We start from the raw sequence: 22,685 nt of genomic DNA, 5'->3' as shown, positions 1-22,685 counted from the left end.
AAGCCCGAGCCTGTGTATGCAAGACTAAAAGGTGACAAGCTAACATCAGAAATCATTTCCGTTCTTTTAAAGGACCTCAGGATTATATAGTTCTCATCCACATGCTCACCACAAAGAGTCTAGGAATAGGTTCTTCAGAGGAAGGATTTCATTGATCTAGTCAGCCATCAGCTCAGAGTTCATAGGCTTCTAAATAATTCATAAAACAGAGTTGGAAACCGAAGTCACCAATCTAGCGAGATACAATTCACTTCAAAGTTCATGTATAAAACAAGCAGAGATGGCCATGATCGCCATGAAACCACTTGAGAAGTGAAGAGACAGCTTGGGATCCCTGGTGCTCCCAGGAAGCCACAATTACATCCCTAGGATTACTTGTGCTCCTTTGATTTTTTTCAGGAGCGCACACTGCCCCAGGCTCTGCCTTACAGATAAAGAAGCTATAAGATGCTCTCTTCTTGCACAAGACCACAGAAATACTGATACCCCAGTGCATAACATTAACTTTCACTGCCTCCGTGCAACACAATTAAGGTGATTGCATGGAGGCAAAGTACTTTGACCAGACCAAATTCCAAAGTTAGAATTAAAATGTAATATCATTCTTTAGATTTGATGCGGATAAGAAGAAACTTTAAGGCTTAGAAGCAAAGTATCCTTGTGGATCTCTTGGCTTTCATCTCCTCTGACAATTCAGGTGTGGATTTGGTTAGAACAAAAACATTTGAATGTCACTCAGACCAGTTGTTATTTAGATCCAGATGTCAGCTGTGTATTATTAAGTGACTATGACAATATTATTTATGAATTACAAGGGAATGAAGATGCCTTCATTCACTCTCAGTATTTGGAGTCGGACTACCTTGAAAGTCCCAGAAAAGGACCCAAGGACCAGAGCATCATTTTTGTTTCCTCTGAAAGATCCTTTTTCAGGGAAATAAGATTAAAGCAAATTAGAATGCTTTCTATGTTTTATTCGAAGCATTTTTTTTTGATCTTCTACTTATTCATGAAAGCCATTACATAATTTGGTTAAAATTTTCAGGAATTCAGAAAGTCTAGGTACTCACCTTCTTCAGTGAGTTCAGGGGCTTACTTGTCCCATGTGTAGAATGATTTATTCATGAACTCTCCAAAGCCTTCTAAAACAATGCTACGCAAGTCATTTAGCCTACCATATCACTTAGATGTGTTGAAGCTACATATAATAAATTAATAAATGGTAGTGGTTTTAACAATACATAAGTTTATTTTCCTCTCACCTAAAAAGAAGTCTGGAAGTAGGCAGACCAAGACTGGTACGGTGATTCCACGATCAACAGTGTCCCAAACTCCTTATCTTGCTCCTCCACTCATCTTTATTTAGCATATTGCCAAATGGTCCAAAAAACTCCCAAGCACCAGACTTTATATCTACATTTCAGCCAAAACAGTGAGCAACTATTCTCCAACAAACATTAATTTTAAAAATGAGGAAGGAGAAAGGTTCTCTGACACTTCCTTTCAGGGTTCATTAGGTAGAACTTAGAGATAACAGTCACCCCAAGTTGTAAAGACAACTGAAAAGTGTAGTCTTTATACTGGATGGCAATATACATAGCTAAATCAGGGCATTCTGATTTGGGAAATAAAGGCAAAGTATTTTGAAAAAGACAACAGCAGTCTGTCACCAATATCAAATACATAAAGACCTAAAATCTAATTTTTATTTCTTAAAATATTAAATGTAAACTTATTTCAAAGACAATATCAGGGAAATATGTCTATAAATAATATAATGGTTAATAATATAACATATATGAATAATAAATAGTCACATAGAAATAAATTAAACTATGGTATCACTGTACCGTAAGTCTTACTTATCCAGTTATTCCAGCTAAAAATTTTAAATCAAATTAAATTCCTCCTTCTACATTGTTTCATACTAAGAGTTTAGATTAATCAGAAGAGAGTGCAAATGTAAATAAATGTAAATAAAGTGATAGATAGTAATTAGGGAAGTAGATTATAGACTTGAGTCCAGTATGAGTCTGGCCTCAGCCTGGCTCTGTGACTTTGGGCAAGTCACTCAACCTCTCTGATTTGATTTCACTGTCTATGAAACAGAAATATGTGCTGGATCTGGGAGCTGCCCATGTCTGTGATTAAAAGGCTGGATATGGTCTATGGCCATACCACCCTGAACACCCCCAATCTCGTCTAAAAGGCTGGATATAGCAGTATGTATATGTCTATCCCAAACACTGAGATATTTAAAATGAATATCCAGCAAGGAGCTACTGTATAGCACAGGGAATTCTGTTCAACGTCATGTAGCAGCCTGGATGGGAGGGGAGTTTGGGGGAGAATGGATGCATGTGTATATATGGCTGAGTCCTTTTGCCGTTCACCTGAAAGTATCAGAACATTGTTAATCAGATATACTCCAGTATAAAATAAAAAGTTAAAAGGCTGGATAGCATTTGAGTCCCACTGTCTCCACTTCATTTCAAGATACATAACCTTGTTACACCTCACTTCCCTCATCAGTATAAAAGGATAACAAGAACATCTACTATTAGGTTTGCTTCACTGTCTATAGAAGGACAAGAGTTTATTATTCACTTGTCCTGCTTATTATTATCATTGTCTTTGATGGACTATTAATGTTATTAACCAAGAACAAGCCAGAAGGAGAGACTAGAAGTTATGGGTACCTAAAGGAAAGGCATGCTTTTCCTTCACTATGACTATTTGACCACAGAGAATGGACCACCAAAACGCTTGAAGGTCCTGGGGCTGCAGACGTGGAGCCTTCTGCATCAGTAGAGGTGTGATATTAAGGGGAAAAAGAAATACATGCTTTGAAAATCCTTCTTAGACAAACGTCTCACAATTTGTTTTGTATTGGGTGAAAGAAGAGGTTGCTGTGACATGCTCTTGTTGTACATCCAAACCTCTAAACCACTTGAATCTCTGGATTTCTAAATTTAACTCTGAGAAAACTAATCACACATTTTCGACAAGGATGAATTACTTAGTTTCCGGATTAATCACATTGAACTAGTTAACATTGACTCCAAAGTCTTAACCACAAACAGTTCTAAAAGTGATGCCATACAAAATAATTTTACTCTGAAAATTGTGGGGGAGTAATTTCTGCCCAATGGAAGGAACAGGAAAGCTCTGTGTTTACAGAGGAGCCAATTCAATACCTTGATTTTTCACAGACTAGTGTTCCTTCGTATAAGGAAGTCAGAGGCTGCGCTGCGCTCACAGCTGCTCGGATGGAATGGCTCTTTTGTAATGTTAAAAGTATGAGTCAGTATTTTACCCACAAGAGCCACACTTCAAAACTAGTACACAGCTTGTAAGAAGAAGCTAGGGATTCAATAGTCTAGCACCCAAACTTTCAAGAAAGAACAACTTTGAAAGTTGAAGGCTAATTATCTCAAGAACTGGAAATATGTATTTAAGTATTTGAACATCTAACAGGCTTTGTTCGTGCTCAGCCAGGTCTCCCCTTCCTCCCCACCCTCCCTCACACCTTCACCAACCTCCTACTCTGGCAAGTTTCTACTCATCAATATTCACAGAAAACTGATCTTGGCAGGAATGCCTGCCATGGAGAACTGCTGAATCATCACCAATGTCACAGGTGGCACCCAGAGCTTCAGAATGCACGTGTGAGTGTGTGTGTGTGTGTGCACGTGTGTGTAAGCACACAACTCGAGATGCTTGTAGTGGGAGGTGACTCAGACTGGCAAAGAGGGAAAACAGCTTGCTGTAAAAACATCTAAGTATTCTGTACACAGAGATAGCCCGCAAACCACCATCACCACCATTATCAGCAATCGAAGACATCCTCCACCTTTGATCCCATCTCTGAGGATGCACATGGTCCTTTTCCTCACTCATCTATTCATTATCAAGCAACTACCTGAGGTCAGGCGCTGGGTTGGGGAATGGAGATGCTGCTTGTTCAGACATGGTTCCTGCCTGCCAGGTGTTTACACCCCACTGGGGGAGACAGGTATTAACCGAATTATCACACATGCGAGTGGTGCACTGCAATTGTAAGAGAACAAAGTAGAGGAAGATGTTGCTATGGAAACCGAAAAAGAAGATTTTGACTGAGAAAGGCTGCTGATGGTTCCCCTGAGGTTTTGATGTTTACCTGAAGGATGACTCGGAGTTAAATTAGGCAGAAGATAAGTTGATTTCAAGCAGAGAGAAGACCATGGCAAGTCTCCACAACTGGAACAAGAGGGCAGGGGAAAAAAAGAAGAAAGTGATATGAGGTGAAACAGAAGAGCTGGGTGCAGACCATACAGGGCCTAGAGGATCCCTTCACCTCGCTGGGGTCCCTCTTCCCTAGTTCTCAGGACTTCCCCCCTCTCAGGGTCCTCATTTTGGTTGGAGGACATGTCTTCCAGTAGCTCCATGGGAACTACGATTTTTGAGAATGTGTCTGTCTGAAAAATACTTGTCACATTCTTACACGACAGCATATGATTTAGGTAGTCCCCTCTCATACATCATCTTATTTCATCCTCAGTGTGGCTTCATAAAATCCCACCACCCCATCTTGCCTGTTGAGAGAGATGCAGTTACTATTCCAAGGACCCTAGCTTCTCACAGGATATATGGGTTAAGTTGTGTCAGCTACCGGTTCTGTGAACTACACAGGTCAATTCACATAGTAGGACTACAACACACGTGTTAATAGCTAAGGTGAATTTAATAGATTAATTAAGCAGGGACCGGTTAACAAGCATATTATATATATATATATATATGGGACTGTCAGCAATGGGAGGGTATATGATTAAAGACTGAATCTCCTGAATCTCCTAGTATTAAAAATGTCCACTGTTCCAACAGTATTGAGGCAAAATTGTTCCAGAAAAGGCAGTTTTATGAGCAAAATGTGAAATTATCAGTGTCATAGATGCAGCCTTCACCAACCTTCTTTTCTACTGCCTCCCACCCCATCAGCACACCCTCACTGGTCCCACTCTCTTGGTTTCTCACCTCTCAATCAACGCGCTGGTTTAGAATGTCTCGAAAGCAGATGTCCTCAGCATTGATTCCAGGGGAAGAAATGTCACAGAGCAGCCCTACAAAAGCATGTCTCTGAAAGGGTGAGCAGATGGTGCCGGGGGTCCTATAATTCCATGGTTAGGATGCTTGGCAACAACAAGGACGCTGATGAAATTGGGGTTGGTTTCTTTGCTCCCTCCTTTGGCAACAATAAAACCCAGATCACCACCATGTATCTGTTTCTGCCCAGTGACAGGAATTTCAACAACTGCTTCCTTGGAAAGAGGAAACTTTCTCTCCCCTTACTTACCCTGGTCCCCATTTAGCTTTCTTGGGAAACACATAAATGTGAACCCTGGTTGCTGTTGTTGGTAGAAACTCTCTTTCCTCCACTTTCAGCAAGACTCATAAATTCATCATCTGTCAGAGCTTCATAGAAATTTCGAGGACCATGTGCATCCCCAACTTTTACAGATGAGGAAGGCAGAGACCAGGGGCATGAGCCCTTCAGAAGACCACACACCTGGAGAAGGACTTCGTTGTCGCCAGAACTTAACTCAAATCTTTAGTGGTTTGAATGGTCTTTCCCTATAAAATCGTCAGACAGCAATTTTCAGACAGCAGTATGACATTTTGGTGAAAATGAACGCATGTGATTCAGACGTGTCATTAAAGAATCAAGACCATCATTGAACAATTTGGTGTGCTACGTAGTCTAAGATTTTTTTGATGTGGACCATTTTTAAGTCTTTATTGAATTTGCTACAATATTGTTTCTGTTTTATATTTTGGCTTTTTTGACAAGGAGGCGTGTAGGATCTTGGCTCCCCAACCAGGGATTGAACCCACACCCCCTCACATTGGAAGGCAAAGTCTTAACCACTGGACCATCAAAGGAGTCCCTGCTAGTCTCTTGGTGCAGGCAGTCCTTTCCCTCCTGATTAATGCATTTCTTTTGAGCTCCAGGTAAGAGCATAAGCTTGAAAAGTGGATTGGGGGATATAAATAGATAATTCGCACAGTCACATCAGAGGGCTAGACTCTCCTATCAGCATCTGCCCAGTCCTCCCTCTGCATACCCATGGGAAAACAAAATGAACTCTAAACTGGGTTTTTCCTCTTCTTTACAAAGGTCTCTGAATTTCCCTAATCACCCTCCTCTGCTCTTTCTTCCCCCTCACCCATCCTGATCTATTTGCTGGTAGACCACAATGCTCACTTCTCTGACATCGCCAACATTACCTCTGCAAAAGCAGTGCTGTTTTGCAACATGGATGGACCTAGAGACTGTCATACTGAGTGAAGTAAGTCAGACAGAGAAGGAGAGATATTGAATGACATCCCTTATATGCTGAATCTAAAAAGAAATGATACAAATGAACTTACAGAACAGAGACTCAGAGACTTACAGAACCAGTGTATGGTTGCCAGGGGGGAGGGTAGGGGGGAGGGACAGTTAGGGAGTTTGGGATGGATGTGTCCACACTGCTCTGCTTGAACTGGATGATGAACAAGGACCTACTGTGTAGCACAGTGAATGCTGCTCAATGTTATGTGGCAGCCTGGATGGGAGGGAGGTGTGGAGAAGAATGGATACATGTATATGTATGACTAAGTCCCTTCACTGTTCACCTGAAACTATCACAGCAGTGCTTGTTAATTGGCTATACTCTGATACAAAATTAAAAGTTTATGAAAAAAAGGAATGCTGGTTTAAGTAAAGGAAAGGCCAGAAATTTTGTGGATGGGGTGTCAGGAGCACCCTGTTATAGGCACCTGCTAAAGCAAGCTTCAGGAACAATTTCATTCCAAGTAAAGGAGAGTCTTGCAACAGAGCCAGTCATGGAACAAGAAGAGGCATGTGCAACAGAGCTGTTTCACAATTTCCCCAGGTCTGATACCAAATCTCGTGGCGTTCTGCTTCTCTAGACACCAGGCCCAGGACCCCTAAAGGGATGTTGCCATGGCTACGATTTTTGCAAATACCAAATACATGATGATTGAAGTCTATGTCAAGCTCTGTCACCAAAGCAAAAGTGCTTGTGTGTGTTTTTCCATGTGCAGCCTTGTTACTACACTTTTTTTTTGCTTTTGGTCTATTTAAATGTGGATGGATTGCATGTTTTGCAATGAGTTTACTTTAATATGATTTATTTAACTTTTGCAATGAAAAGAAACCATAACTCAAGAGAGGACAAAAATGATGCCAGCCAGGATTACTCTCCTTCAACCAGTTTATTTCTTTTTAAATCACAAAAGCACAAAGAACCCAGAGTCTCTGATAATGAACGTAATATATGATTGCCATAAAAAGTTCACTCTCCCTTCAATTTCAATTTACCCCGCTATAAATCAGTGATCCACTTAATCAAATATTCTTCCACTTTAATTGTTTTATCTTGCTTTTATGTTAAATCTCACTGAGTTACTGCTGGCACCAGTCTTCACATTATAGAAAAAATGTCAGTGGTTGGCCCATAATTAGTCTAAAACTCAAACATCGGTTCTGAACATTAACCAGATTGGAGGAAACCCTCACAATCTCACTGGACCAGTGAGACAAATCCAAGTCAGAAAGTAAACTGGGATTAGTTGAGCTAGCCATCATCTGCTGTCAAAATACGGAGTGTGGGCCCTGGCTTTCAAACTAACTGGATTTTTTTTTTTTTCATAAATGTCTTTCATTATTATCTTACAGGGCATTAAAACTCTATTCGGTTGTCTCTTAAATTCTTCAACCTGAAACTGTCCGGTTAAGAATTGCAGGTGCTTGCCTGAACTAGCCCGGCAGTTCCCATGAGAAAATAGATCAGCCCAGCGTGTACTGTGTAAGGCCACAGCCAAACTTCAGTGTCTGTGATGAAGGGCACTTCCTGAGTTATTGTACCAGCACGGTCCCTGGTGGGTAATCTGGTTCTGTAAACAAGAAAGAAAAAAAAAAAAAGAATTCTGTGTTATTGATTGATAAACCCTTTTCTGACAAGGTATATAGGGACAGCCTGATTAGAATTCAACCCTGAGAACAAGGGTTTCCATCAAAAGCTAGTTGGACGTGTCATTTGAACGTAATCTTTGACCTTTGAACAGATACCCAACATAATTTTTTTTAAGTTAAAATTCTAAATATCTTTTTTTAAATAAACTCAGAATAAGGATCTATCTGAACCAGTCCGTCTACTTTTATCCAAGAAAATACATTTCCAAAGCAAAGAAACTTCCTCTGGGTGAGATGTACTTGTGGACTGCATAGATAAGTAGTAGAAAATAGAAGTTATTCAGAGGTGAATGAAGCCTTGAGCTACTTAGGAGACTTTCTTGAAAATATCTATATTTTATGAGGTGGAAGGTGGGAGGGAGGTACAAAAGGAAGGAGACATATGTACCTATGGCTGATTCATGTTGCTATATGGCAGAAACCAACATATTATTGTAAAGAAATTATCCTCCAATTAAAAATAAATTTAAATTTCAAAACTTAACTATTAAAAATCTGTACTTTAATATTTATCTATGTCTCTTGACTTTTTAAACAAAGGACTTAAGTAAATTAATATATTAACTGTTTTCACTTTAATGATCTAGCTCAAAACCAAAACAATTTTCAAGTTAAAAGAAAAAAGCTAAACAATTTTTCTTAAAATCCAAGAATGAAAAATAGCTTAAGCTATCCAAGAAATATTAACTTCATTTTAAGCATAGCTACAAGCATTAATTGATGTCAAAAGGTATTTCCCTTTAAAGGCTTTTTTACAAAGGTCAAAAAAAAAAAATCTATTGTTTGAATGATAGCAGAATTCTAAGATGCCAAACGTTTAGAAACAATTTGAAGCATCATGAAAAACTTCATCAATAAACTTCATTTACGTAACTGTTTATAAAGTATTGTGATATGTTATTACAGTAAGTATTTTTATTTTCAAAGTTATCATATCAAACAGGTGTAGCCAAATAGTATATATTAAAAATATAGATATAATTATCACAACAGAGTGAATTTAGAAAAAAAAAAAGACATGAAAAACATCCCATTAAAGGAAAAAGCCTTTATATGGGACATTATTCACATTTCTGCAAATGGAATTTTCTGATTAACTGCCATATATTATATTATTTGAATAACTTTAGGAAAGATTAATTCCCAAGCTCTGTTCTCAGCAATATTTTTTCCTGGCCGAAATTGGGCTTTAAAACAAAACGTCAGCAATGCCAACAGCTTATTCAAGTTTCAGGTTCAAAAACTTCGAAGGCAGGCAGTTAAAAGTGATTTAAGAAATGCAAAATCATTCTTTCACAAATGTGTATGTTAAACTAGTAAATTGATATATCAAAACCACAACCGGAATATAGCAATTTGTCTGTCTTTGCTCGCCGTGGTGTATTCCACAGCTGCCTGCCAGATAATATACTGATTGTAACTTTCCTAATTTACAGAGCCTTTAAATCTAATCTCCTGGGCCAGCCTAAAGGGCTTCATCCATTGAAATGCCAGAATAATTGAAATTGTCTTCGGCAGACAGTCAGGCAATAATGAATATTTTCTCTGTTGCTTGCATGCCAAGGTTACACATAGCACTGCAAACAGCACCGATCCCAAGCCAAGCCTCCCAGGCGAGGGGAAGCCACTAACCTGGGGCGGGAGACACAATACCCAATGCTTCCCCTTCCCACCGGCTGACGGCTCAGCGACGCCCACCACGCTTCCACACACTGAAGGACAAGCTCAGTTGCCCAGAGAACAAAAGTCCTAGTGGCTTCTCTGAATCTCCAGAGGCCGCTGAAAGGCCGGGAAAGGTTATGGGTATGGATTTCCTGATGGGGACCGCAGGAGAAATGAGCGCAGGGAGCTGCTGTTGGGATTAAGACAAAATATACACGTAGTTAATCAAAAGAAACCCGGCATTGATGGCGCCTGAGAAAATGCCGGCTTGTCATCTCGGGGCAGTCTTTCCCACACCTCTGAATGGTTTTTGTGAATGCAGAGGGCCTCCTGACATAGGGTCAATCCTGCCTCCACGGAGTATTAAGGATGTTCTGGCCGAAATGAAACGGTTCCGTCGCCGAATTGAATCACTAAGATCTCTGAAAAATCTAAAGACTAGTTTAACTTTCGGTTATGGGAAGGTTACCATTCTAAATGGTCAGAGGTGTGAAACAGATCTTTTTTATTGGGATATAGTTGCTTCACAATGTTGTGTTAGTTTCTGTTGCGCAGCGAAGTGAATCAGCTACATATATAGGTATATCCCCTCCCTCTTAGACTTCCCTCCCATCCACCCCCATTCCACCCATCTAGGTCACCATAGAGTACCAAGCTGAGCTTCCTGTGCTTTATAGTAGCTTCCCACTAGCTATCTATTTTACACATGGTAATGTACATAATCGGAGAAGGCAATGGCACCCCACTCCAGTACTCTTGCCTGGAAAATCCCATGGACGGAGGAGCCTAGTAGGCTACAGTCCATGGGATCGCTAAGAGTCGGACACGACTGAGCGACTTCACTTTCACTTTTCCCTTTCATGCACTGGAGAAGGAAATGGCAATCCACTCCAGTATTCTTGCCTGGAGAATCCCAGGGACGGCGGAGCCTGATGGGCTGCCGTCTATGGGGTCGCACAGAGTCGGACACGACTGCAGCGACTTAGCAGCAATGTACATAATTCAAGTAACTCATCTTGCATTCTTATGATTTCCATGAGTTGCTTTATAGGAGGAAATTAGAGGGACAAGAAAGGAATTAATCCCAAGTCACTGTGACTTTAAACTATACAGCAGCAAGGAAGTATTTCTTTTAAAGACATCACAAGTTACCTGGAAAAGACTGTAAAACCTACAGTTTATGTAATACGTGAGTTCCAATATCTGAGTTACTAAGTAATTGTGTGCCAAATACACAGAATACGTATTGGCTATCTACTGATGCTTACCAAATTACCCCAAAACTGGGCAGCTTAAAACAGCAGGAACATTTATTATCTCCCACCGTATCTGTGGGCTTCCCTCATAGCTCAGTTGGTTAGGAATCCACCGGCAATGCAGGAGACCTCAGTTCAGTTCCTGGGTTGGCAAGATCCGCTGGAGAAGTGATAGGCTACTCACTCCAGTATTCTTGGGCTTCCTTTGTGGCTCAGATGGTAAAGAATCTGCCTGCAATGTGGAAGACCTGGGTTCGATCCCTGGGTTGGGAAGATCCCCTGGAGAAAGGAAAGGCTACCCACTCCAGTATTCTGGCCTGGAGAATTTCATGGACTGTATAGTCCATGGGGTCTCAAAGAGTCAGCTGAGTGACTTTCACCTTCACTTTTCATGGTGTCTGTGGGTCAGAATTCAGGAATGACTTACCTGGGTGGTTCTGGCTCAGGATCCCATAGGGTAACAGCCAAGCTATTGGTGGAGGCGGCTTCATCAGAAGGCTGGAACAGAGCAAGAAAAACCACACCTCGTGGCTTCCTCACATCCCTGACCAAGTAGTGCTGATTGTTAGCGGGAAGTCTCTGCTTCTCGCCACACAGCTCTCTTTATAGGATTGCTTAAATGACAGTGGCATGATGACCTGGCAGCTAGCTTTACCCCAGAGCAAGTGACCCAAGAGAGAGCAAGACAGACACCACAATAGACCTGGCTTCAGAACTCACACCGACATTTCCTTAACATCTTCCAAGTTACACAGTCAACTCTCTTTAATGTGGGAGGGGACCCCATAAAGACGTGAATACCAGAACTTCCATCTTGGAAGCTGACCGCCACCTACCCATATTGTACCATTACATGGATCTGCCAGCCTCTTGGGTCTTAGGATCTCAACTATTACTCGTGTTTCCTGTCGCATTCTTACACACAAGCCCTGATGAGAATACAGGGGATGTGGGTTACTAAATATGTTTCACCCTTTCCCAGTTCCAAAGCCCACGGTGGTCTCAGTCCACCACCATCACTAAACCCTAAGATCCCTGCTGGCTCACTCTCCCAAACCCTGGTCCTCTACTACACAGCTGTGCATCCAGGAAACCTTTCCCCAATGGTCCTAACAGACTCCAAGGCCCAGGTATATTTTCAGATCCAACTACGAGAGAAAGAAAAGAAAAAAAGAAGAAAGATAGGAAGGAGGGAAGGAAACTACTCATGTATATTTAAAATACAGTGAAAATTAATACAGATAATTGGCTACACAAGTGACAGCAGGGCTGAAAAAGACAGAAGCACTTGAGCTTGATAGCAGGACAAAGAAGCAGAAAAGCAATTTTGCAGGGTATTGCAGAGAAGCAATACCCAGTGGTTCCCGCACATCCCTGGCCAAATAGTGCCACATCCTCAGGTCGGGAAAAATAAGGCAGGAAGCAATGTGACCAGAGGGCACGGCCATGGTCTCAGCCAGCAGAAGCTGAACCCTAGCGGGTGGGTCAATGAGAGAAGGAGCCCCGGAGTTCTGGAGAGGCAGCTGCCAGAGCTCAAGGCTGCTCCCTGCCTCACTCGCCCATTTCCTGCCACGCCTGCATTGATGGAATCTAGCTGGAAACTACCTGATAGGGGAAAATGTGGGGGTCTGCACCCCATTCCACTCAGAGCAGAGCAGGCAAAAGGCCAGAACAAGCAGATCAAGGACCAACCCATATATCCTGCTCAAGGCTAAGGCATCGTGCCGAATTGCACTTTTTCTCCTAATGGTTATATAAACATTTGCATGTTCCACATAGCATCTATAATCATGGTTTGAAATGGCTATGCCTTGTTCTATTATGTGCATGAACTCTGCTTGACTTATCATCTCCCTGGAGTTATATCTTCAGGTTCTTTCCATTTCTTTATTACTACTATTTTCAAGTGACAGTTCAACAAATATCTTCATTGTTTAGATCTTCATTTTCAGATCTGCTCTTTGGGCAAATTCCCAGAAATCATAATTATCAAATTAAAGAATATCAACATTTTTATGTCAACTGATACATATCTGGGGCCACCTGCTCTTGACCCTGTGAGTTTTTACACTCTTTCCTACTAACAAATCAAAATGGAGGCAAGTCCATATTTCTAAAAATTCCAATGCTTTTTATAAAATTTATCTTTGAAATTGCAGCCACAGCAATAGCAAAATCTTCCCTGAGAGCAATGAGATGCTGGAGGAAGAAGCTATGATTAACTTTGCAAAGGATGGCTAACTTCTCTTGGGAATGACTAGAATAATATTTAGTGTAGCATTTACTTCAAGGAAAATGAAGCCTCAACCTTGTTTCTCAGAAACAATTGAGAGCCTAAAGCAAATTCTAGATGAGGAGTAATCTTTCCAGCAGTAAATGTACCATTCTTGACTGTCAGGTTACCCAGATATCTGGGAATACCCAAATCTGAAAAAAGAAGAAAGTGTATAATAAGGAGGCCTTTGTGTTTCTTAAAAGACAATTGCAAAACAATAACCAAGGGCATGTGCACTACTAAACAGAGTCTGGGGGATCCTCGGGCTAGTGCTTCTCAAAGTGTGGCTCATTTGTGAACTATTCATAACCAGTCAACTGCAAGGTAAGTACAAAAACCGAGAGGAAGCATTTAGAAATTTTCATGGCAATCTGACATTGCAGCAATTCTTCTATTATATTTACAGAAGGTCTCTCTACAATAGATTGAGGGGAAAAAATCAAATAAGCCCTCACCAAGGATAGTTGAGGATAGAGTATTGTTAGTCATTCAAAGCCTGGATTGGGCAAGGATCTTGAATTCGCCTGTGGCATTGACTGGAGCTATTTTACATATGTCAAGAATTCAAAAAAGCAGACAGATAACAATGAATATTGTACCCTGGAGAAATAGTTTACAGTAATCGATATTTTACAGACAGTGAAGTCTCTCTTTCTGAGATTATTTTATACTCCAGGACTACCATAAATGGAAATATTGATTCTCACCTTAATTAATTAAGAAAAGTTATGCTTTTAGCTGACATATGGAGGGATAGGAATTGTTGAGACATTAAATCTCCTTACTTAATCCTATTGGTTGCTCAGTTACATCAGCTAAGGATTGAAGGAGTCTCCTAATTTCGTGACTATGTACCAAACCTGACCAACAGGGCAAATTTAATCATTAGAGATGAGAAACGTGAAGTCTAGTGCAGAGTGACCAGTTTTCTATGGAGCCCCCAGTCAGAGCCTGGAATTCATAAGGGTTTATTTGAATCAAGATGAGATTACACAAGTTAACAGCAAATAGGAGATAAATACAAATTACACAAGTTAACAGCAAACAGCAGATAAATACAAATCACTCCAAATAGCATTCTAATCTTTGTGTTACATGATCTTTGTTTTGTATCCACACTGCATAGAGAAGTGACAAGTCGGGCACAACTGTGGGAGATGAAGATTGTTTTCAGATCTCAGGTGAAAACCAGTCCCCACAAGCTCTTCTAAAACCCACTGGCATCTCACATTTGCAAAATACAGACATACAGGAAAGCATACCCATGTTTTTAAGTCCTAGTGATCTGTATTTGTTGGGCTTCCCTGATAGCTCAGTAGGTAAGGAATCCACCTGCAATGCAGGAGACCCTAAGTCGACTCCTGAGTCAGGAAGATCCACTGGAGAAAGGATAGGCTACCCACTCCAGTATTTAAATTCCAGTTGCATCCTTCACTGGCTGGGTGACCTTGGGGAACTACTTAACTTCTCTATGCCTCAGTTTCCTCATCTGTAAGTAAGTAAGTAAAGTCACTAAGTCGTGTCTGACTCCTTGCGACCCCAATGGACGGTAGCCGACCAAGCTCCTCTGTCCATGGGATTTTGCTGGCAAGAATACTGTATTGGGTTGCCATTTCCTTCTCCAGGGGATCTTCTCGACCCAGGAATCAAACCTGGGTCTCTAGCATTGCAGGCAGATGCTTTACCATCTGAGCCACCAGGGAAGCCCCTTCCTCATCTGTAACATGGGGCTAATAATAACATCTATAACTGAAGGGGGTTGAGAGGTACAAACTTCCAGCTCTAAGATAAATAAGTCATGGAGGTGGGTGCAATGTACCTCATAGGGAATGTTACAGTAACACTGTAACAACTCTGGAAGGTGACAGATGGTAACTGGTGTTATTGCGGTGATGATGCTATAATAAGTAAAAATATCAAATCACTATTTCGTATCCTTGAAATTAATATCATATTGTATGTTAATTATAACAAAAAATAATAACGGGCTTCCCAGGTGATGCTAGTGGTAAAGAACCTACCTGCCAATGCAGGAGACAGAAGAGACACAGATTCAATCCCTGGGTCAGGAAGATCCCCTGGAGGAGGGCATGGCAACACACTCCAGTATTCTTGCCTGGAGAAGCCCATTCACAGAGGAGCCTGGCAGGTTACAGTCCATAGGCTCACAAAGAGTCAGACATGACTGAGGTGACTTAGCACAAAAAATAATAATAACAATAATCCTTATAGCCCTTGTAGGATTGGTAGGAGGGCTAAATAAAATTGCCCAACTCACGAAGGTGCAGTTATTTTAATATTTACTCCTCTCCTTAGATTCAACCTTGTTACTCTTCTCATCAATCAAGGGTTGACTGTTTCCCACCACTACATTGCCACGTGATCTAAGAATAGCAGTATTGGGGGAATTACTAGGAAATTAGGAGACCTACTTCTTGCTTTGGAGGTATTATAATGCAATCAGAGAAAGAAATAATTATAAATAGTAAATGAAACATATTAACTCATAACAGAGTCGAAACTATTGAGAGAGTTAAAACCATGAGAAACATACTTAAAAATCTACTCAGGAGGAATTTCAGCCTAATGTTGTGCATGTGTGGATGTCGGAAGTAAAAACAGTGAGCTCAGGATTTCCCTTGTGGTCCAGTGGTTAAGACTCCACCTTCCAATGCAGGGAGTACAGGTTTGATCCCTGGTCAGGAAGATAAGATCCCTCAGGTCTGGTGAGCAAAAAAAAAAAAAAAAACCCAAAGCATAAAACAGAAGAAATACTGTAACAAATTCAACAAAGACTTTTAAAATGGTCAACAACAACAACAACAAAAAAGAAACTTAAAAAAAAATCAAATGGTCATACACATATAAAATCTCAAGCACTCAAAAATAAGGATCTCTATAAGACTGCAAAGACATTAGGATAATAATTCAGTTTCTTTTATGCCTCTGCACTCACACTACCTGCAGAACACTAAAAAATGTATCTCATTGAGTACCTAACCTCAACCAAGCATATCTGCTCCTCTTCCAGAATGTTCTGTCTTAAGGAATGTTAGATATCCCCCTTATACAGTTGGCCCAGCCAGAAATCCTCATTGTATCCCCCAAATTCTTCATCCCCATGCTTCTGATTAACAGCAAAATTGTATTGGTTCCTCCTTCTTGTCATCAGTCCTCTTTTCTTTGTCCCAACTCAGTTCAGTTCAGTCCCTCAGTCATATCCGACTCTTTGCGACCCCATGGACTGCAGCACACCAGCTTCCCTGTCCATCACCAACTCCTGCAGCATGCTCAAACTCATGCCCATCGAATCGGTGATGCCATCCAACCATCTTATCCTCTGTCATTCCCTTCTCCTCCTGCCTTCAATCTTTCCCAGCAGCAGGGTCCTTTCCAATGAGTCAGTTCATATCAGGTGGCCAAAGTATTGGAGCTTCAGCTTCAGCATCAGTCCTTCCAATGAATATTCAGGACTGATTTTCTTTAGAATTGACTGGTTAGATCTCCTTGCAGTCCAAGAGACTCTGAAGAGTCTTCTCCAACACCACTGTTCAAAAGCATCAATTCTTCAGCATTCAGCTTCCTTTATGGTCCAACTCTCATATACATACATGACTACTGGAAAAATCATAGCTTTGACTAGACACACCTTTGTCGGAAAAATTATGTCTCTGCTTTTTAATATGTTGTCTAGGTTCGTCATAGCTTTTCTTCCAAGGAGCAAGCATCTTTTAATTTCATGGCTGCAGTCACCATCTGCAGTGATTTTGGAGCCCCCCAAAATAAAGTCTCTCACTGTTTCCATTGTTTCCCCATCTATTTGCCATGAAGTGATGGGACCAGATGCCATGATCTCAGTTTTTTGAATGTTGAGTTTTAAGCCAGTTTTTTCACTCTCTTCTTTCACTTTCATCAAGAGGCTCTTTAGTTCCTCTTCACTTTCTGCCATAAGGGTGGTGTCATCTGCATACCTAAGGTTATTGACATTTCTCCCTGCAATCCTGATTCCAGCTTGTGCTTTATCCAGCCCGGCATTTCATCCTGTCCACAGTGTAATCCAGGTCATAGACATATCTCCCATAAATTAATCAGAACAGTCCTGGAATTTCTCTATCTCGGATCTTGCTCTTTCCAAACCAGTTGCTTCCTTGCTATCAGAATGATCTTCCTAAAATAGGCACATTTATCTCATTGCATTCACTTGCTTCAAAGGTTTCCCATGCCCTGAGGAGTTAACCTGACAGGGAGAAACCTCCAGAACATGGCTCCTGCTTACCTCTCCCATCTTCTAACTTACTCTTCTTCCACATGCCTCACATACCTTATGCCCACCTCTCCAGGGTCAGCTCCCCAGTACTCAAACTCCACTCACTTTTGGCCTTAGCCCATGTTTTCTTCTTCTGGGTTGGCCATTTCTGTCTCTCCTTCAGGATTCCTTCCTGATTTCCAAAAGCAAGGCACTTCTATATGCTCATAACAGCTAATAATTTATTTTTCTCTCTCTCCCCAAAGAAATATGACATCTGTTCCTAGGGATCTCCCAGGACCCAGGACTATGTATGACACATAGTTCATCTTTAAAGTTTATCTGTCAGATAAATGGACGGGTGAATGGATGGAGGGATAGATGGATAGATGGATGTATGTGTAGATAGAAAAAATGAATGAGAAAAGTAATTGCAACTGTTTTCCGTGACTTGGTTTGACACCAAGTTCCAGTTCCAGAGAAGATTATGGACACCCAAGCAGATAACACTGGAGATTACTAGTTACCAAACTTTTACTTTTTCAGCCAATCAAGGACTGTAATTTTTCGTTCAGGTTTCAGTACAGTGATTTCACATCAATGCTACTAACATTTTAACAATGAAGATCCAGTTTTAAATTATTATTTTTTTTACAGTAAATTCTACATCTTTGACAACTAAAGGGCAAAAGAAAACACTTATCACACAGATCTTCCCGATAGGGTTACAGGGGGAGCCTCTCAAGGGGAGCCTAGTGTTTTAGATGGGCTTCTGTTTGACATTTTTTCCAATTGTCTGGTGCAGAAAGTTTCCAGATTAAAAGCTAATTTGCTTTAGACCCTCTTGATGGAGAGCCTGAGCTTTGTTGTTCACCAGGGTAAAGTGTAATTTTCTGACTTCCCGACTCTTTAGTTTGAGACAATAATCCACTCTGTCTCCTCTTAATTAAAGCAAATAGCCCCAGCTCACAATGGTAGTTCAGAAGGGGCTGGTCTTCTGGTTCCCTCCTTGCAAGGAGCTAATTGATTTCCAAATGATAATGGTGTTTACATTAGAAAAGCCAAACCCCTTGTATTTAGTCCTCAGCGCACCCAAAACCCTCCCCAGTCTCTTGAATATCAAATGGCCAAAATACCTCCATTGTGGTCAATGCCTCTTAAAGGGTCAAGCTTCTGTCCCACAATATTTAAGGAGGTAATTGGTTAATTTCTCTTTTACATGCCAGGCTCCTACATTCCAGTTTCATCCCAAGGAGGAATCTTCTTGGAATTTTCAAGGAATTGCTTTCGCAATTTACAACCTCATTGTTTTACAATAAAGGGCCCCAAGGCAATGCTGGAGCAGTGGGTAGATCTGAATTTTAAGGACAATTTTGGAAGCTCATTCATATGACAGTTTAGGAGAAGGAGCTTGGGAGAAAGAAAGAGCACAGAAACCACACAGCATTTAAATAGCATTTCACAGTACGGAAGTGAAGATGGTGTGTATTACCACGTGTTTGAAATCACATGTTTCTATGGTACATACATGTACATAGACGTCTAAAGGGCTGATTGTTCCATCTTTGTTTTAAAGTCATGGGAACAATCCTTCAAAATACATAAATACCTATAGCTGATTCATACTGATGTATGGCAAAAACCATCACAATATTGTAAAGCAATTATCCTCCAATTAAATAAATTTTTAAAAAAACAAAATACAGTTCTTATTTCCATGATCTCTACCAAGTTTTTCTAGCATCTTGAGCTTCAGATAAATTAGTAAATATCTCAAATACCCCTGTTTAGAAATCCAAACATTAATCAAAACAAATCATGGTTATTACAGATCATACGCCTGGCCACAAATATTAAACCCACTTTTCACCACCACATGGAACACAAGGTTCAGACAAGACTCTCGTGGATGGGAATGGGTATTTGTCATGCAAGAGAGGAGCAGGAATTTTCCAGAAACTGAGTTCTATTTGTAAAGAAACTACTCTCTGTGAATACGTTTTTGATCACAGCAAATTGTTGAAGCAACACCCCAAGAAGAGAGGGGGGCCAGACAACGTTTCAATATAATCACTTTCTAAGTAATTAAAACAGGGGCTAATTTCTCTCATAATTAAAAAAACTTTGTTCATTGGCACACACATCCATCCTAATGCCACATTTAGCAAATGCTTTCATTTTTTAAAAATATCACCTCTAATGCACTAGCCTCTCTTCTATCAAGAAAGGCATGGCTGTAATTTACAAAACTCTTTTTTCCCGTGGATTCTTAGTTCAACCTTCTTTCTTCTCTTTGAGTCGCTGTCTTTCAGTCAATCCTGAGGCACTTCCCTTTCATTTTTCTTTTTGTAGTTATAATGTTATTGCATAAGCCTCTCAAATTGGTCACCTTATACATTGTATACATCAATTTTATATTACAAATTTTATATATGTCACCTTGAAAATGTTTATATAGTCTCCCGAACTATATATCTATGTCTATTATCTGTATATCTATATTTATACATCTATATGTGGGGTCACAAGGGGTCGGACACAACTCTGTGAATGACCACACATAGATAGATATGGTTTGAGAGACTGGAGTAATAATGAGTACTGTATATATACATATATGTGTGTGTGTGTGTATATATATTGTATATAACCAGTACTATATATATATATATATATATATATATATATACACACACACACACATAGCTCTTGCAGGTGGCACTAGTGGTAAAGAATCTGCCTGCCAATGCTGGAAACAAGAGAGATGGGTTCAATCCCTGGGTCGCAAAGATCCCATGGAGGGCATGGCAAACCACTGCAGTATTCTTGCCTAGAGAATCCCAAGGACAGAGCAGCCTGCGGGCTTACAGTCCATAGGTGTGCAAAGAGTCAGACATGACTGAAGCGACATAGCAGGCACACATGTAGTTCTCCAGGGATGATACTTTACAGATTAGGAAGAGTTAAATCTTATGAAGATTAAATGCTTTACCCAAGGTCTCCCAACTTGTTAACAGCACAGAAAGAACTTAAATAGCCCATTTCTACTACATATCCCGTTCTTTTAAAAATTTCAGTAAAAATCAACTATCATTCATCGTTTTGGACAGTAGAGCAGGCTGGTGAGACTGGCAACCAAACAAATGTTTCAAAGTGTAGAAATCTTGATGGTGACTTCCTAACTTTCAGGACAAGGGCACATAGCATACAATTCTACAGATAAAATCCTACGCTGGAAACCCTGCAAATTTCTAAATCTTTGGTGGAAGAACTCTGCACTGTCAAATATTGTTTTAATAAATGAGTGATTGGCTGGGGCTGGAAATTGTTCTGGTTTTTTCTTTTTAATTAGAAAGATTGTTCACCTTGATTATATTCTTTAACGGGACTTGTCATGTGGGTGTTAAAATAATAGCCCACATCTCAGTGTAAAAGAGGGAGAGAGTTGAAAGTTTGGGTCATGTCCTGGAAATCAAAAGGACATGGAATCACCTGCCTCTCCAGGTGAAACTGACAGCTTACAGAACAGAAGTGTGAGTCCCTGGCCATCAGGGACCAACATTCTGTTCCTACTTAAATGAAGAAAAAACCTTGGTAGGAGCCCAGAGTGACATAGCTGATAATCCTCAAAGGTAGCAAGACCGAGGGGGAAAAAAAAAAACAGAAGTGAAGGGGAGGAAGTAGAATGTAGAGCTCAGATGCAGAGCAAGCTACATCGGAAAAGAGGTAATTCAAAAGAAGTAAACATCAGTATCGATGCCTTAAGAGTCTGGGAAACTAAAAGGCAATTTTTGGAAACTCTCAAATATAGCTTTAAATAATAAAAAGCTGAAATCGTCTCTTACAAAGCAAAGTCTCCTTTGAAAGGATTCCAGAAAACCGTGAAATGCTGTTGATAAGACTGTGCCAATTTGTAAAGCTTGCTACAATCTCCAGCTCACGTTTTCCCTCTTTTTTTCCTCCTTTCTTTCAAAAAAAATTTTTCCCCTGAGCTTTGTTAGTCCTAGAGAAGCTCTGATGACAACAATAAAAACATAAAGTGTTTTCTAAAGCAGAAACCTCTTCTCCCCTACAACAAGGCGGGGGAGGGAGGATGGTGGTGAAGGGGGTGGACGCATTGAATTTATTTCCACAGAAATGATGTTAAAACAGCATTTGCAAAGCCAGAAAAAAAGATTTTTGATGGAAAGCTCAGGGAAGGATGTGTAAGCTAGCTCCTGAAGTTTCTCGCCCTTATCAGCCATTGTATTCAAGATTAATTATGGGTTCTCTCCAATCTCTCACTTCACTCAAATGTTTACCCACCCAGAGAGAGGGGGCTGATTGACTTTTTTTCAACTCAAGTCAACTTTTAACTAGTGTCATCTTAACGTGTAACTTACCAGTTGTTTTCAGGTATTTTCCCTTTCCCGTGTTGACCAATTATTTTCAATTAGGATTATAATTGCACTGTATAGTTAAGAGGCCCAATTAATATGTTTAAAGCAACAATGTGAAGGAGCATTTAGTGGAACTTTTATATTTAACTGTCAAGAAATAATCATGGCTTACATTTATGGAGCACCCTTCACCCTGAAGGGTACCAAAGTTTCCTAACAAATTCCACATGCGCTGTCAGTAATTAAAGGTCAGAATCGTGGCCCCAGCAGTACAGCATCCCCCTAGAAGTGAAGAAGGAAAGCCTATCACAGTAGCACTTAAGAAAAATGTGGAAACAAACAAACCCCCCTAAAGGCATCATATTCAAACTGCTGAAATCTAAAGATAAAAAATCTGCGACTTGGTGGCACACCAAGATGGCATGCCTGGTGGCACAGTGGATAAGAATCTGCCCCCCTCAATGCAGGGGACACAGGTTCAATCCCTGGTCCGGGAGGATTCCACATGCCTCGGAGCAACTAAGCCCCAGAGCCACAACCACCGAGCCACATACAGCAACTACTGAAGCCTAGACACCCTAGATCCTGTGCTCCGCAGCAAGAGAAGCCACCGCAATGAGAAGTCCTCACACCACAACTAGAGAAAGCTCAAGCAAAACAAGGAAGACCTGGCACAGCCAAAAATAGCTACATAAATTTTAAAAATCGTTGACCATAGATGTGCAGATGGACTTCCCTGGTGGCTCAAATGGTAAAGAATCTGCCTGCAGTGCAGGAGACCTGGGTTTGACCCCTGGGTCAGAAAGATGCCCTGGAGAAGAGAATGCAGCCCACTCCAGTATTCTTG

The 22,685-nt window shown here is 40.6% G+C and overlaps 1 long non-coding RNA gene across 1 annotated transcript; it reads right to left on the bottom strand.

The window, feature by feature from the left end:
- Window positions 1-7,241: 7,241 nt before the first annotated feature.
- LOC145532377 (uncharacterized) lies at window positions 7,242-22,678 on the bottom strand. Its single transcript, XR_014073178.1, has 4 exons — window positions 21,842-22,678; window positions 11,366-11,436; window positions 10,951-11,170; window positions 7,242-7,941 (listed from the first exon to the last, which is right to left on the bottom strand). It is a non-coding gene; the product is annotated as an uncharacterized LOC145532377 (long non-coding RNA).
- Between the last annotated feature and the right edge of the window lie 7 nt (window positions 22,679-22,685).

The sequence above is a fragment of the Giraffa tippelskirchi genome, chromosome 13, assembly GCF_054371585.1.
Source record: "Giraffa tippelskirchi isolate mGirTip1 chromosome 13, T2T-mGirTip1v1.2.pri, whole genome shotgun sequence".
Lineage (NCBI taxonomy): Eukaryota > Metazoa > Chordata > Mammalia > Artiodactyla > Giraffidae > Giraffa > Giraffa tippelskirchi.
This window is presented reverse-complemented; position numbering and strand designations above follow the sequence as displayed.